Below are 15,143 nucleotides of genomic sequence, written 5' to 3'. Positions count from 1 at the left end.
TAACCAATATAGTTTCCCTGATGTGTAGAACTAACTATACGGCCAAGCCAATCATGCAGAAAAATGAAACAAAACCAGATTAAACCAGCCAACCTTTGAATTTTTTGAAAGCCAAGCACTTGGCCTCTCTTAAATGGAGTTTCAGACCACTTTAATAATGGTTCCTTTCAGAAACTGCTATAAATGGGAAAGATGAATGATTCCAAGAAAGTCCTTGGATCTAAATGCTTCAAGGATTTTCCCCATTTTTACATTTTGAAATGTTAATGAAAGTAGATGCTTACATTTTTGCACACATTACTATGCAGTTTTGGTTATGAATGGGGAAAAAGTCCCATATTCAGCTAGGTGGACTTTTTTTTGTTCCTCATACCCTTGCTGTTAATCAGCACAACCATGGAAAAGGCATGAATATGTATTTATGGTAATTAATGCATTGCTGAATCAAACTCAAACAGCAAAGCACTGAAAGTGTAGCACTCCATTAATTTACATTATTCAAATACGTGCTTGGTATTTACATTGTTGTCATTTTGCAAGAAAATACAGAAGTCGGGTCGTACATTCCTGGACGACAAATACAGTAAACAACATTAGCCTATTTATTACTTGCCGTTGATCATCACATGACCTGACAGTTAAGTTAAACACTGACAGTGCAATTAACATGCCTTACACAATCCTTTTATATCCCGGGCCTGTTTCTCTTTCAGTGCCTTAGGTTTGGGTTTCTGTCTTGCTAAACCAATTTATATTTAAAACCCTCCTGCCTAATGTGCTGAAACTTCCATTGACGTTCTGGCTAACAGTCAATGAAATTAATTTAGCAATTCTAGGAACATTGGTCAAGAGCGTTCATGATAAAGAAATGGAAAAAAAATATTTTTAAAAATGGTTCTTAGAAATGCACTCCTAATATGGTTTTGAAAAGTATTCGATGTAACGACTCTAAAAATGTCATGTGGTGTAACCATCAACAATATTTTTCTTAGGTAAAAAGTAAAACTTTTTTTTTTTTTTTTTTTTTAAATAAAAAATTTAATGTCATAAGTGTAATATCACAAACGTTTTTGGAACCTGAACTAGCCTTGCCTTGTGATTCAAATTATCTGATTTTTTGAAGCATTTTTAAATAAATATTAAAGAAAAAGAACTATGAATGCCATTTCATTGACCCATGTGCTCTTGCATTTTGACATTTTAGATGGCAAGTACTGAAAGAAAAGGTATAAAGGAGTAATGTGACACATCTGATAAATTGCACTAATAAAAAAAAAGGTTATTGCCCAGGCTGTTTCTACCTCCCCAAGCAGTGTTTTTCATCTCCCAACCTCTAAATAACACAGCACACATTCCACGACACAGCATGTCTATTACTTACAAATGTATCCCGACCCACTTTGATCAACGGTCAAATGAAGCCCTTTATGACATAAATATTTCATATGGCTCTTTATTAGTGATATGGGCCAAAACCAGTTCCATTTCTCCTGTAATTCTTGTAAATAGAGACCCAGCCACAGGTGGAAGGGTGAGTCGTTTCCTGATTCGTACCTTCGATGAAAAAGGAACGGCTAAAGCTTTGGTGAGCGTGATTGATGGAGGTTCATTTGCTGCCTTCAGGCTCGCTATGAAGGGCCGGCATTAGACTGAAGCTGAAAACCCTGCTGACAGATGAGGCCATGACTGTTGTGACCTTCCCGGATGTTGATATTTCATGCTGAAATCGCCACTGTCCCCGTCGCCGCCTCTTTGCAATCCCATTCTGCGCCGCATTCCAATTTGAGAGCTGGATCTGAGGGGGAGTGATGTGGCAAAGTGTGACAGTAGGCAATTACAGGGCTGGGTTTACGCAGGTGAGATTGGACGATGTAAAGCTTCAGATCTGTGACTGACAATAACAACGGAGGTGGTGACAGGTCATCCTGTCTTTCGACTCAACTGCGGCACAGAAAAACATCACAATACAATCCAGTCTACGTCAGGAGTCGTGCTTGCAAATGTTGGAGGAGCTTGTTGTATTTCTGTGAAAACAAATATAAAATTTAGTACGCGTATAGAGTGCTGCAGCTGTGACGTCAAAACAACTATTTTTCGTTTAGGTTTTTTATAATTGTTTTTTTTTTCAATTCATGAGTAAAACAAGGTTTGTGGTGAATATAAACTGACAATACTTGGATGTTTTGCTCTACAACGTAAATTAATTAAATTAATTTTTGTTCATATTTGGAATATCATGTGTTGCCGAACTGAATTGTGGATCTGTTGCATCCCGCCACTGGCATTGTTCACAGACAGAATGTGAAAAAATGTTTAGCTTTTCAAGTGCCAACACAGACATCAGCCAATCAAACTGCCTTATGCAAATAGGGGCGCAGATGCTAATCAATCATGTTCATGCAATACCACAAAAGTACTGTCAGCACCAAGCTTCAGACACCCTCTGTCAAGTGTTGATGTAAGTAGCTAATAAAGCCAATAGAAGGTTTACACGACAATGAAGTACTAAATATGAAATAGATGAAAGTTTTAAGTATAGACAGCAATGTTGTCGAAACAGTCCCCGTTCACAGGAATCCACAAAAACAATTAAAACACTGGATTAATCATGCCAAGCCAGTAGTTGTAAAGAAACATTCTGTAAAGAAACACTATGTGCCTGCACATTTTTTTAAGCACCAACGCAGGCAACGTCTAGCATAATTGCTGGCAAATCACATTCACGGAACACAAAAACTTCATAACGTCAGTTGAGTGTTTGAAAAATAAATCCTTCTCGGAGATGATGTGGCTTTTTACATAATAAGAATAAGGCATGCATAGTATTCATAGTATTCTAAGCAGTGATAAAGCCATTGCATTATTATATACTGTATTATAAGAAAAATTATAAGAAGAACTCAGATAAACCATACATTGTCATAGTCATGTGTTTATTTGTTACGTTGAATCAACGAAAGCAGTTAATTTGGAGTTTCCATGCAAGAGCGCCCTCTGGTCTTCGGATGTTTATTTACTGCTGATCACAGAACCGTGCTTCACTAAAAGATACGCATGACAATCACAGCTTTTGATTAACTGCAATTGCGATTTTTTTTCGATTTATCTTGCAGCCCTAGTTTAAACGCAAACATTTACTGTTGTTCTGCGCATTTTCATCCACAAAATTCAGTAATTTCAATAGGAATTAGTGCAGTGTTGCATTGTCCAAATTAAATCTGCTTTGTTTGAAAATGATTTCATACATCATTATATTATTGACAATAAACAATGGGCCTTTTTTGATTGTAAAATGCCCTGAAAATTTTGCTAATGTGGACGCACCCTTAGTTCTACATATTTTAGCCTGTGAGAGCAAACAAAAATTACTGACATTAGTGAAGGTTGTATTTCCATGAAAACAAATTAAAAAGTTAGCATCTTTGCTAGCCTCGCCATTATGAGAGAAAAACAGCCGGCAGTGAGGGCTGGAGCAGCAGTGGTGTATTTCTGGAACATAAAAGATGCCCATTTTTCATTTCCCCTCAAGCAATTAGTAGCCTGTTTCCTGTAACCTGTAGAAATGTGCTGACCTGAAACACAAGTCTGATTAATCAGTACAGCTGCACACATACGTCATTAGGTAGAAAGAAATGCGTAAAACACGGCCAGATGAAATCAACCATCTGTTGATGGTGTTTGATGCTTATAAATAAGTAGCTTCAGCTACACTGTGAGAATAAGGAATCTTCTGTTACCAGGCAACCTGGGAAAGTGGTCATTGAGCATTCTGTGGACAGACCAACATGAAAAACGTAACAGTAGCCTGCAGATGTGTTACCTAATGCCGATGGCCGGGTTTCCCATTGGTTCTTCTGTAATAGTGAATCAAGCGTGCAGCTGCCGCCAGGTATATGGCTCTCCCAGTTTGTTTGTCCATGAAAAGGGTCATTTTTCATTCCTGTGGCTATGATAAGACCATAATTATAAGTCAAGATGAGGGTTGTCAGATTTTCATCTCGTCCAAAAGATGAATAGCCTTCCAGATCACTGCTATGCTAAGAGCACCTGCTCAATTCACAGGCTAACGTTGTGGTCAAATTAAAACAGGATTTACAGATCCCCATGTCTAACAGTAGTCATAACCACTCTAAAGATCTGAAGCGTTCTCAGACAACTGAGAGGCATGAACAGCCTCCAGTCTAGACAGTTATTATGGGAATAAATAAAGATTGATAACCTTTATCCTAAATTAGGCTCCATGATTATCTATCTATCTATCTATCTATCTATCTGTCTGTCTGTCTGTCTGCTTATCTGTCTGTCCATATCTGTCTATGTACCTCTCCATGTGTCTGTCTACCTGTCTGTCCATATCTGTCTAACTGTCTGTCTATCTGTCTGTCCATATCTGTCTGTCTACCTGTCTGTCTGTCTGTCCATATCTATCTATCTACCTGACTGTCTGTCTATCTGTTTATCTGTCTGTCCATATCTATCTATCTATCTATCTATCTATCTATCTATCTATCTGTCTGTCTGTCCATATCTATGTACCTGTCTACTTCCTGTCTGTCTGTCTGTGTCTATCTATCTATCTGTCTACCTGTCTGTCTGTCTGTCTGTCTACCTACCCGTCTGTCTGTCCATATCTATATACTTGTCTACCTACCCGTCTGTCTGTCCATATCTGTCTGTCTACCTGTCTGTCTGTCTGTCCATATCTATCTATCTACCTGTCTGTCTGTCTATCTATTTTTGTCTGTCTGTCTATCTGTTTGTCTCTCTGTCCATATCTATCTGTCTACCTGTCTGTCTGTCCATATCTATCTACCTGTCTGTCTGTCTATCTGTCTGTCCATATCTAACTGTCTATCTGTTTATCTGTCTGTCCATATCTGTCTGTCTACCTGTGTACCTGTCTGTCTGTCCATATCTATCTATCTACCTGTCTGTCTGTCTATCTGTTTATCTGTCTGTCCATATTTGTCTGTCTGTCTATGTGTTTATCTGTCTGTCCATATCTGTCTGTCTACCTGTCTGTCCATATTTGTCTGTCTGTCTATCTGTTTATCTGTCTGTCCATATCTGTCTGTCTACCTGTCTGTCCATATCTATCTATCTGTCTATCTATCTGTCTATCTGTTTGTCTATCTAATCTATTTATCTAATCAATTTCCTGAGGATTAAAACAAATATACCTGTCTGTCTGTCTACTTGTCTGTCTAATCAAATTCCTGAGGATTAAAAAAAAGTAACCTACTTTTTCGTTGAATATCCTGTAGCACTCACAAAATGTCACGTTATATAATCACGTCAACTGTGATTAATGAAGACCATGCTGATAAAGAGGTGGTTTGTGCTAACAGACATTTGCAATGCTTTTCTCTTTGACTGACTGGTTGCTTTTGCACCACAAATAGAGCGCTATTTAATTATTAAGGGCATGGTCTGAAAAACAGCAGGGGCAAGCGAGGAGAGAGGCACAACCTTTCACTGAGTTCCTCTGATCTCCAGCAAAGACAGAAACAACGTGTTCACAGCAAACAGAACCCACGCATATGACGAACTTGGACGAATTATTACTGCTTCAATGTTTTCAGTCAATCAAGACTCTGAAAATCCAGCTGGAAAGGAATGGGGGCATATACTACATATAAGATGAATCCATATTACTTTATTTAACTGTTGAAGTGCCCTCAGTGTGAATTGAGATTTTTCCTCTTGAGAAGTATCAAGAGCTGTCATTAAAACTGTCTTTGCTTTGGACCAGTCCCCTGCTGAGTCTCCCAAACATCATAATCTGGCCCAGCAGCAAGAGAGATGTGATCATTATTATCTTAAGACCAAAGCCATCTGCCTACAAGCTTTGACATTGAGGGAGAAAACAGTAAATTGGATTTTGGCAGGTATTATCTGTTAGAGAGATGTATGGAAAGCCCTGGATACAGCCAAGAGGGTAAACAAGAGCAGCAAGGAGAGAAATAAAGATTGCGTTGTAGACATTCGTGAAAAATGACCCCGTGTGTTTAAATCTGGGGTGGAGGGGGGTAACATTTTGCTGGGAAATTTTGATCGACTGACTTTTGTTTGCTCTGGCTGTCAAAGATTAGACCGCACAAAACTGAAAGGGGAAAAGTGGAGAGGAGATACACTTTGAGGAAGTACAACTCGTGAGATGCCATGTTATGATAACATTTCATTGATCACAGAAATGGCTGAGGTATTATAATACACTTGTTTTCTGTCACTAGGCAATATTAAGTGGTCTACAAATAATTCAGACTGATATTATTTTAAAAAATAATAATAAACAAACCGTGACTGACTGTATCATTGTAATATACTAGGTTGATGAACCTTTAACACAATCATCCTCTGAACATCTCAGTTAAAAGGCTGGCGGTGATAAATGACAAAGCTTTGGCGTGTCATATTAGGTACAAAAAGCACTAAAGTGGGTAAGTGGGTAAAGAGCATTTGTTAGCACATCAGAATATCTATATCTATCCATCTATATGTCTGTTAGTCCATCTATCTATCTACACTGTGTGCATAATTATTAGGCACGCTAATATTCTGGTCATATTTTTTTTCCAAGCACATTTTACCAATTCCAAATCACATCAATCTTAATAACTACTATTAATTTTGTATTTAATCATTTATACATGATATACACTACCGTTCAAAAGTTTGGGGTCAGTAAGACTTGTAATAGTCTTTAAAGAAGTCTCTTATGCTCATCAAGGCTGCATTTATTTGATTAAAAATATAGAAAAAAACAGTAATATTGCAAAATGTTTTTACAATATAAAATAATGTTTTTTATTTTAACATACTTTAAAATAGAATTTATTCCTGTGATAAAAAGCTGAATTTTTATCAGCTGTTACTCCAGTCTTAAGTGTCACATGATCCTTCAGAAATCATTCTAATATGCGGATTTATTATTAGAATGATCAATGTTGGATAATATCAACAGTTATGCTGCCAAATATTTTTTGGAACCTGTGATTTTTTTTCAGGATTCTTTCATGAATAACAAGTTTAAAAAGTACAATGTTTATTCAAAATATAAATATTTTATAACAATGTAAATTATTTATTATTAACTTTTAATAAACTTTTAATTATTAACTTAATACATCCTTGGTGAATAAAAGGATGAATTAATTTCTTAAAAAAAAAAAAAAGAAAAAAAAAGAAACAATAAAAATGTACTGACCCCAAACTTTTGAATGGTAGTGTATATTTGTCCATGAAGGCCGGAAGTGAAAAACTCCATATATTCAGGTGTGTGTAATTATTAGGCACGTTTTCTTTTACATATAAAAAGGCCAAAAAAGAGATTTGAACTCTTTAAAGAGAGGTTAAATCTCTTTAAATCTCTTTAAAGAGATTTAAAGTTTTGCATCCTTCTCTTGGGCATTTAATAATTTTTGACTTTTCAGTCTGGGTTAAATCTCTTTTTTGGCTTATTTATATGTAAAAGAAAACGTGCCTAATAATTATGCACACCTGAATATAAGGAGTTTTTCACTTCCAGCCTTCATGGACAAATATATATCATGTACAAATGATTAAATACAAAATTAATAGTAGTTATTAAGATTGATGTGGTTTGGAATTGGTAAAATGTGCTTGGTAAAAAAATATGACCAGAATATCAACATGCCTAATAATTATGCACACAGTGTCTGTCTGTCTGTCTATCTGTCTGTCTGTTTGTCTGTCCATCTATGTTTATGTGTCTATCTGTCCGTCCATCTATGCCTGTCTGTCTGTCCGTCGCTCTGTCTGTTCATCTATCTGTTTATGTCTGTCTGTCTGATCCAATTATGTCTGTCTGTCTCTCCATCCATCTGTCCATTTATGTCTATCTGTCCATCCGTCCCCCTGTCTATGTCTGTCTGTCTGTCTGTCTCTCTCTCTCTCCATCTGTCCATCCATCCATCTATGTCTGTCTTTCAGTCTGTCTATCTATCCATCCGTCCATGTCTATCTATCTATCTATCTATCTATCTATCTGTCTGTCTTCGTCTATGTCCGTTTGTCCATCTGTCTATCTGTCTGTCTGTCTGTCCGTCTGTTCATCTATCTGGCTATGTCTGTCTGTCCATCTATGTCTGTCTGTCTGTCCATATATGTCCGTCTGTCCGTTCGTCCATCTATGTCTGTCTATCCATCAGTTTATCTGTCTATGTCTGTCTGTCCGTCTATCCTTCTATCTATGTCTGTCTGTCTATCTATCCTTCTGTCTATGTCTGTCTATCTATATCTGTCTATATATCTATCTGTCTGTCTGTCATCTATCTATGAAAGTGACAGGATGCAAAAGGGTTAGTCAAGACTACAGGTGGATTTGTGTACAGGATTCTTTACACAACAGTACACTGGAATACAGTAACGTGTGATCAGAGAAACTCTGCAAACTGTGACTGTGTGTCTCCCCTGAGAGCAAAACCAAGAGTTACATATCAACGTGAATGATTAATATTTCAGTAGCCATTAAAGATATCATTATTGGAAGCCACAAGACTCCAATTGCAGATTAAATTCACTGTACTTTGGCTAGTCATTTTAGAAAGTTTGATATTTATGAAGGCATAATGAACCTTTAGGATTTCATCCATCATAACTCAGCCTACTGTAAGAAGAGTACTGAGACAAAACCAATAGATTAAACTCTAAAATTGCATAGTTCACACTTAAACATCACCGTAATTCCATAATATATTATGTTAATAATTTTCTTGTTAAAAATATTGACTGTCAACTATCCTGTCAAGAGCAATCCTCACATTACTACAAGTCTTTCTTTTTTTTTTGCCAAACATATCATTGCAGAACCTCCATCAGAAAAGAAATGTATTCAATTTGGTGTTAAACAAAACGGTTGACTACAATAGGTGAACATACAAATTACCTCAGGTACACCCACCATCGAGACGTCGCTCTAAAGCAGCTTAAACTAACAAAACATATCCAGTGCCTGACGTTAAAACAAAAGCCTTTGCAAATTAATATTTGTTCCCATCATGTGGGAGAAAAACACGTTCTATTCATAAGACGGATGGTATTAAGTCTACAAATACTTCAGGCACGGCATGCCAAGGCCACTGGAGTGTCTAATCAATTGAGATGTTTGGTTTCAGGTACAAATTGTGACTGCGCATAATTTAACAAGCTTCTTGATTGCGAGCCGTGCTGGTGGTGGCATTTTGTGGTGTTTTTTGGTGCCATTACCATCAATGTCGGAGGTCCTTTAGATCTTCATTATTTGGGCTGCAGTCATGCCCTTCTTGATTGAAGAGTTTGTGAAAGGCTTCCGCTATTAGTGAGTAATATCACTTGATGCTGAATGAGGCGGGGGTAAATAAAGCATGAAAGAGGGAGAGAGTTCTTTGTCACCTGCCCTTGATTGTCAAGCTCATGTTTGTGCGACCATAAAATATGAACTGCACTGCCTTTTGGTTTAGAAGACATAAAGAATGCTTACACATTCTCAGAAAGAAAGCTGTACAAAAGCTGTCATGAGGGCAGTACCCTTTTAAAAGGTACTAATACGTACCATTTAGTTGTAAATATGGTACAAAGGTGTACTTTTTTTAAGTGTACTACCCCAGTTACAGCTTTTGTACCTTTTTTTCTCAAAGTGTAGGAGTGGTTTACCAAAAAATTTACATTTATTTACTCACCCTTATGTTGTTGCAAATCCATACAACTTTTTAAAAACACAGTCAGTTAACGTGTTTCAGTTGGACGGGAAAAATAAAGTGTGCGTCTTTTCAAAAACACCCAAGGGCCATAAGAGTCTTGCACATCAATGTTGCCAAGTGTGAGCCCAACATATTTGTCAAAAGTACTATGGGTAAAACTCGATTAATGTGGAAAAACAAATCTCTAATCTTTAAAGGGAAGCTGATGGATGTAGTACTCAAGAGGTAACCTTTGTCTTATTGCTTGTTCCCCATAAAATCACTTCCAGAGGAACTTTCTAAGGACTAAGGGCGAAGTCTTTCGATTCACTTATACATCAAACACAAGAATCAATGCTGGTTCAAAGCGCAAGATGGCACCTTTATCTTGCACACAAATCCGTTCAAGATGCCTGACCTTTACTTTATTCTGAAACTTTTGTGCTTTCAAAGATGACAATGCACGCTTTTTATTATGTATAAATGCACTGTTATCTTTCACAGGGGGACGCCAGATGAAAAACCAAAATAACATGATTTTAGGTACAAGTATCCAGACTATGTTTACTGACCATGAAGAAGTGAAGGATGAATACATACACCAATCCGAACACCAAGCAACAACAAAAAACACCCTAGAAACCACATGGCAAGTACAACACATGAAAACAAACCACACTAATTAATACCAATCTGGCAACCACCTATCAACATATTGAAAACCAATCAGCAACAGCTTTGCAAAGCCTTAGCAGCCACATAGCAATGAACACTTTGCAACTATATACTGCAAATACTGCCATTTATTGACCATTAAGTTACCAAGGAACAAATCACCTCCCTCATCACCCCAACAAATACTGACGGCAACAGCTTTAAATGAGAAAAAGACACTGATTAAGAGGAAGTCACTGGGTTGCTAAGTGAAGTATGGCCACAGCTAAATTGTTCTCACCCCTAACAGAAGGAATAAGAAAAGATAGTTCAGGGTCGCCAGAAGGAAAAAAGAAAGAGCTCAAGGAGGACATCAAGCAGGTGAATTGGTTTCTCTGCTGTAGAGAGGCGATTTCTCTGAAACGGAAACCTTTTATAACGGGATCTATTTATATAAAGAGCAGAGACTGCAATGAATGGTTGTGCTTAACTTACAGACAACAAAAGATGCGTTTTGTCGCAGAGACATTGAATAATCGTGCAGTATAAAGGTGGCTCTACAGTAAAGGTTCCTCTGGGAGATCAGGAAAAGGCACTGTTGTGAGTGAACAGATTCACAAAGACAGGCAGGTTCAGAAAAATGTCAACAGCTACATTTAAAAGATGTTTCACAGGTACAGAACTTTATATCCAAAGCCATATAGGTTAAAAAAAAAGTTGCTTAATCTTTACATAAAAAGATATTACCGGTTCTTTCTACAAGTTCTATCTTCAATTATATACCTTAAACAAAGGATTAAAGAAACACAATTTATGTTACAAATTAGATCTCAATACATATTTCAAAACAATAAAAGTACTAATATTCTGTATTGTGTAATATCAGTTTTGCAAAGTGCAAGTTTTAATACAATTTCACATAATTAAAGGTAATTTTTATTTTATGATAAAACAACTGAATTGCACAAATAATATATGATAAAATATATACTTTTAGATAGTACTTTGATAATGATAGTTAGGGTTAGGGTTAATAACCCTAATGCTAAACCTAACTCTAACACTATGTTTACATGCAATTAAGAGTTTTGAAACATCATGTAAACAAATACTATTTTCCTTATGCCATTTAGGTGGGTATAAGAAAATGTTTTTTTCACCGCATTCCTGCGAATGTTCATGGGGGGCAAAAGCCCAAACTGTAGTAAGAGAAAGGTGTGAAGAAACCTGCTTACTGACAGCTCTGCAAATATACATAAATTAAGAATACGCTGATAGATGCATCTCTGGTGTGCATGTAACAGTAATGAATTAAACATACCCTTTGAGAAGTGTCCAGTTTTCTTTCTGGTGAGTCATTATCCTGCAGAGTTTCCTGATTAAACACCTGAACCTGCTAATCAAGTCTTCAGGATCACTTCAAACTTCCAAGAAAGTGTGCTGGGGCGGGTTGGAGCTGAAATCTGCAGGCCATTGACCCTCAGGAGCAGGATTTGACACCCTTCCCCTAGCTCAGGGGTAGGCAAATTTGGTCCTAGAAAGCCGCATCCCTGCAGAGTTTAGCTCCAACACACCTGAACAAGCTAATCAATGTCTTCAGGATTACTATAGGCAGATTAGGTTTTTTTTCAGGGCTGGAGCTGAATGCTGCAGGTCTGCGGCTCTCTAGAACCAAACTTGCCTACCTCTGCCCTAGTTCAAGTGATTTCTCAAAAACAACATTAGCTCATTTCAGGCAAATCAATAGTCATTTAATATTCCACCATTAAAAGTTTAAAGAGTTCCAGATATAACTTGTACTGGTAATTATTTCCTGTTCAGAAAACACCCATGCATTTTATTAGGAGATTTCCCAATTGCTACGTCTAGCGACGCAAACGAAAACAAGGCCAACTTGTTTTGTCTTTTTTCCTCAGCTTGGCCTGAAGCACATACTGTATTTACAGACTCGTATGACTCAGTCTTTGCTTTGAACTGCCTAAAAAGTGAGTAGGCCTTTGATGAGGAAAGTGTATAATTCAGCAGTCCGTAAATTCTCAAAGACTTTGTTTCAAAGGCACATCAAATTATTTATTGTCTGCCGATCTTGACCCAAATATCTGAAAAATGTCTCTTTTTTTTTCAGAGGTACCCTGGGATATTTTCTTCCGTCCTGCTTCCATCACACCCGCTGCCCTTGTTTCTTGGCGCCCAATGGTTATCTAACGCTCAAGTGTCGCAAGATAAAATCCACGGCCCTTAAGTCGAGATTTCAGCTTCTTTCAAAGCACCTTTCAGATTCTTCCCACTTAAAAGTGACATTATTGATCGACTCCTGTAAAGTCAGTCCCCCGTGGGTTGAATCATCCAGTGGGTGGCTTGACGGTAGGCGCCAGAAGACGGAGGAAAGAATGTCTGCCTGACTTGACCTCTCTGGCTTCAGACCACACCACGCTTCTCCACCTCCTCCACATTTGTTCTCCAGCAGGGAGGAGACATAAAAAAGCGTGGGAAAAAGGACCCCTCGTCTCGGTTTGGGCTCGGTACGCTCGCCCTTTCCGAAAGCCAAAGGTTCACAGCGGGTCTCTAGCCTTTCTTAAACACGTAGATACAGAAGACCCAAACAAATATACAAGCTAAATGTCAAACATTTCTCTGAGCGAAGGTGCCAAGGCACTATGTCTCCTTCGGGGACTAGTAAATAAATTCTCCATGACAGAACACCAAAAGGTTCTCGAACCAACACAAAGATGAAATATATTGCGCTTATCCGTATTTTCTGGGATTTGTTGTGCAGAATCTTGCCTCTTAGGTACATCCACTGTTATGTAAATGTCGATAGTCTCAAGCCTCAGGCTTTGAGGAGCACAGAGGTGGAAAGTCATGTTTACATGAGAGTTTTTAGATGCAAATTTAAAGCATTGGATTTCAGCTTGCCTTACACTGATTCTCTCACCTCTATCTCGAAATAGATCCCATTTCAGACTGACATTATATCCAGCATTTGGATGTTATGGTTATGTGGGAACTACGAACTCCCAGAGCAGCCTTGACGGAGGCCAACAGTCAACACCTTCCGCTAGTAATTGAGTAATAACTCAAAGCAACAGAGCCAGGTGCAATTAAAGTAGCCGACCCCTTGCACCAAATTGACAGGCGAAGCCATCACTCCGATCGCTAGCCAGGGGCTTTATGATTTGCTTGGGGATTTGAGCAATAATGGAAATGTTTACAGATTGTCATAGCTGCCCGTTTTGACAGTATATTCCAACTGGCATTCTCTATTTCTTCTCTTTCTCTCCCTTGTCCTTTCACCCGCCTCTGCAAATTACTGGCTCCTCTTTCATTGAAAACCTGATCATGTAATTTCCCCCCCTCCTCCTCTTTTGGCTGCCATAATAGCACCCGTCTGCAGGCCGCAATCATTGTACTGTCTTCTGCTTGCTGCTCTCTACTGGGGAATGAAACAGTGGTGCACCTGGGGCCAGCTATGCCATCTTGTTCTGGGAACTTTCATCCTCTTTATTTTTCTCTCTCTGTCTCCTACTCTTTTCTTCCTCTGAGCACATTCACTAAACACAGGAGTCAGAACAAATGCTTCCCAAGCCAGAACTTACCGACAATGACGTACAGTTGATTTATTTCATCCTGTTGGAGATGCCACATTATTTCTGAGCCTGTCACCTCTGGTACACATAGATGAAAGCAGATGAAGACACAATTCTCTGGTTTCCCATCCTGGCAGAACAGCTCAAGTGTTTTAATCTTGTTCCATTTATGCCAGTGATTCTAAACTAGTGGGTCATGACAAAAATGGGTCACAGGTCTGTTTTGATAGGGTTGTAAACAGAAGGGGAAAAAAACAAGTAAATAATTTCTTCTTGACATCCCATCAGAATCACTTTGCAATACTATTGCAATCAACCTTGTAACTCAGGGGTGTCCAATCTTGCTCCTGGAGGGTCACTGACTTGCAGAATTTAGCTCCAACCCCAATTAAACACAACTGAACCAGCTAATCAAGGTCTTACTAGGCAAACTAGAAACTTCCAGGCAAATTGGAGCTAAACTCTGCAGGACAGTGGCCTTCCAGGACCGAGTTACAGGATTGGTATTGTTTTGGGATGCCACTTGATGCCCAATGTAAAATCAAGGTTCTGAGGCGAAATCATTTGAGTACCTTTCATTCACACACATTAGCATTAGCACAAAGAGCAAAGTGCACATAAAGTTCTGTTTTTTTGGTTCAGAATGCCAGAACTTGGTTGGGATTACATTAACCACCCGGTGAATTTCCCAGAACTGGGTAGAGGCCAAACCGTAGCGAACAAATCTGCCCCAACTGGTGATTATCAGTCCATTTAAGTCTCATTATCTTTTTCATTATTTACATTTCCGCACAATATGGTCGTCAAGTCTTGGGAGTCCGCATCGGAAAAAGGTCATGTTTAATTACATTTCAAGACTTATCTCTCTTCTGGCCTTTGAACAATTACGGTGTGAATGAGAGAAGCTATCAATTGCCTGTGACAATAAGGTATTAAGCCGAGGTGAAGGGAGGGGCCCTCGCAGGACTACAAGCTGTCCCTAAACTGCCTAACGGTAATAACCTCTAATCTGGTGAGGCAAAGCCCTCTTGTTTCCCCTGTACAATCCCGACTAATTGCCCAATTAAACCAAATCAGGTTCATAACAAATCAACAGCATTAGCACATCCAAATAAGCCTCTGCAAAGAAATAGGAAGCGTATGATTTCCGAAACTGTCACTTGGGAAACTAATCAGTTGGTAAGTGCTAAATATAGAGAGAGAGAGTACGAGTGCGTGGGGG

At 38.4% G+C, this 15,143-nt stretch overlaps 1 long non-coding RNA gene across 1 annotated transcript; it reads right to left on the bottom strand.

Annotated features, from left to right (window-relative positions):
• Positions 1 to 1,886: 1,886 nt before the first annotated feature.
• LOC127153867 (uncharacterized) lies at positions 1,887 to 11,719 on the bottom strand. Its single transcript, XR_007825354.1, has 2 exons — positions 11,656 to 11,719; positions 1,887 to 2,024 (listed from the first exon to the last, which is right to left on the bottom strand). It is a non-coding gene; the product is annotated as an uncharacterized LOC127153867 (long non-coding RNA).
• Between the last annotated feature and the right edge of the window lie 3,424 nt (positions 11,720 to 15,143).

The sequence above is a fragment of the Labeo rohita genome, chromosome 22, assembly GCF_022985175.1.
Source record: "Labeo rohita strain BAU-BD-2019 chromosome 22, IGBB_LRoh.1.0, whole genome shotgun sequence".
In the NCBI taxonomy this organism is placed as follows: domain Eukaryota; kingdom Metazoa; phylum Chordata; class Actinopteri; order Cypriniformes; family Cyprinidae; genus Labeo; species Labeo rohita.
This window is presented reverse-complemented; position numbering and strand designations above follow the sequence as displayed.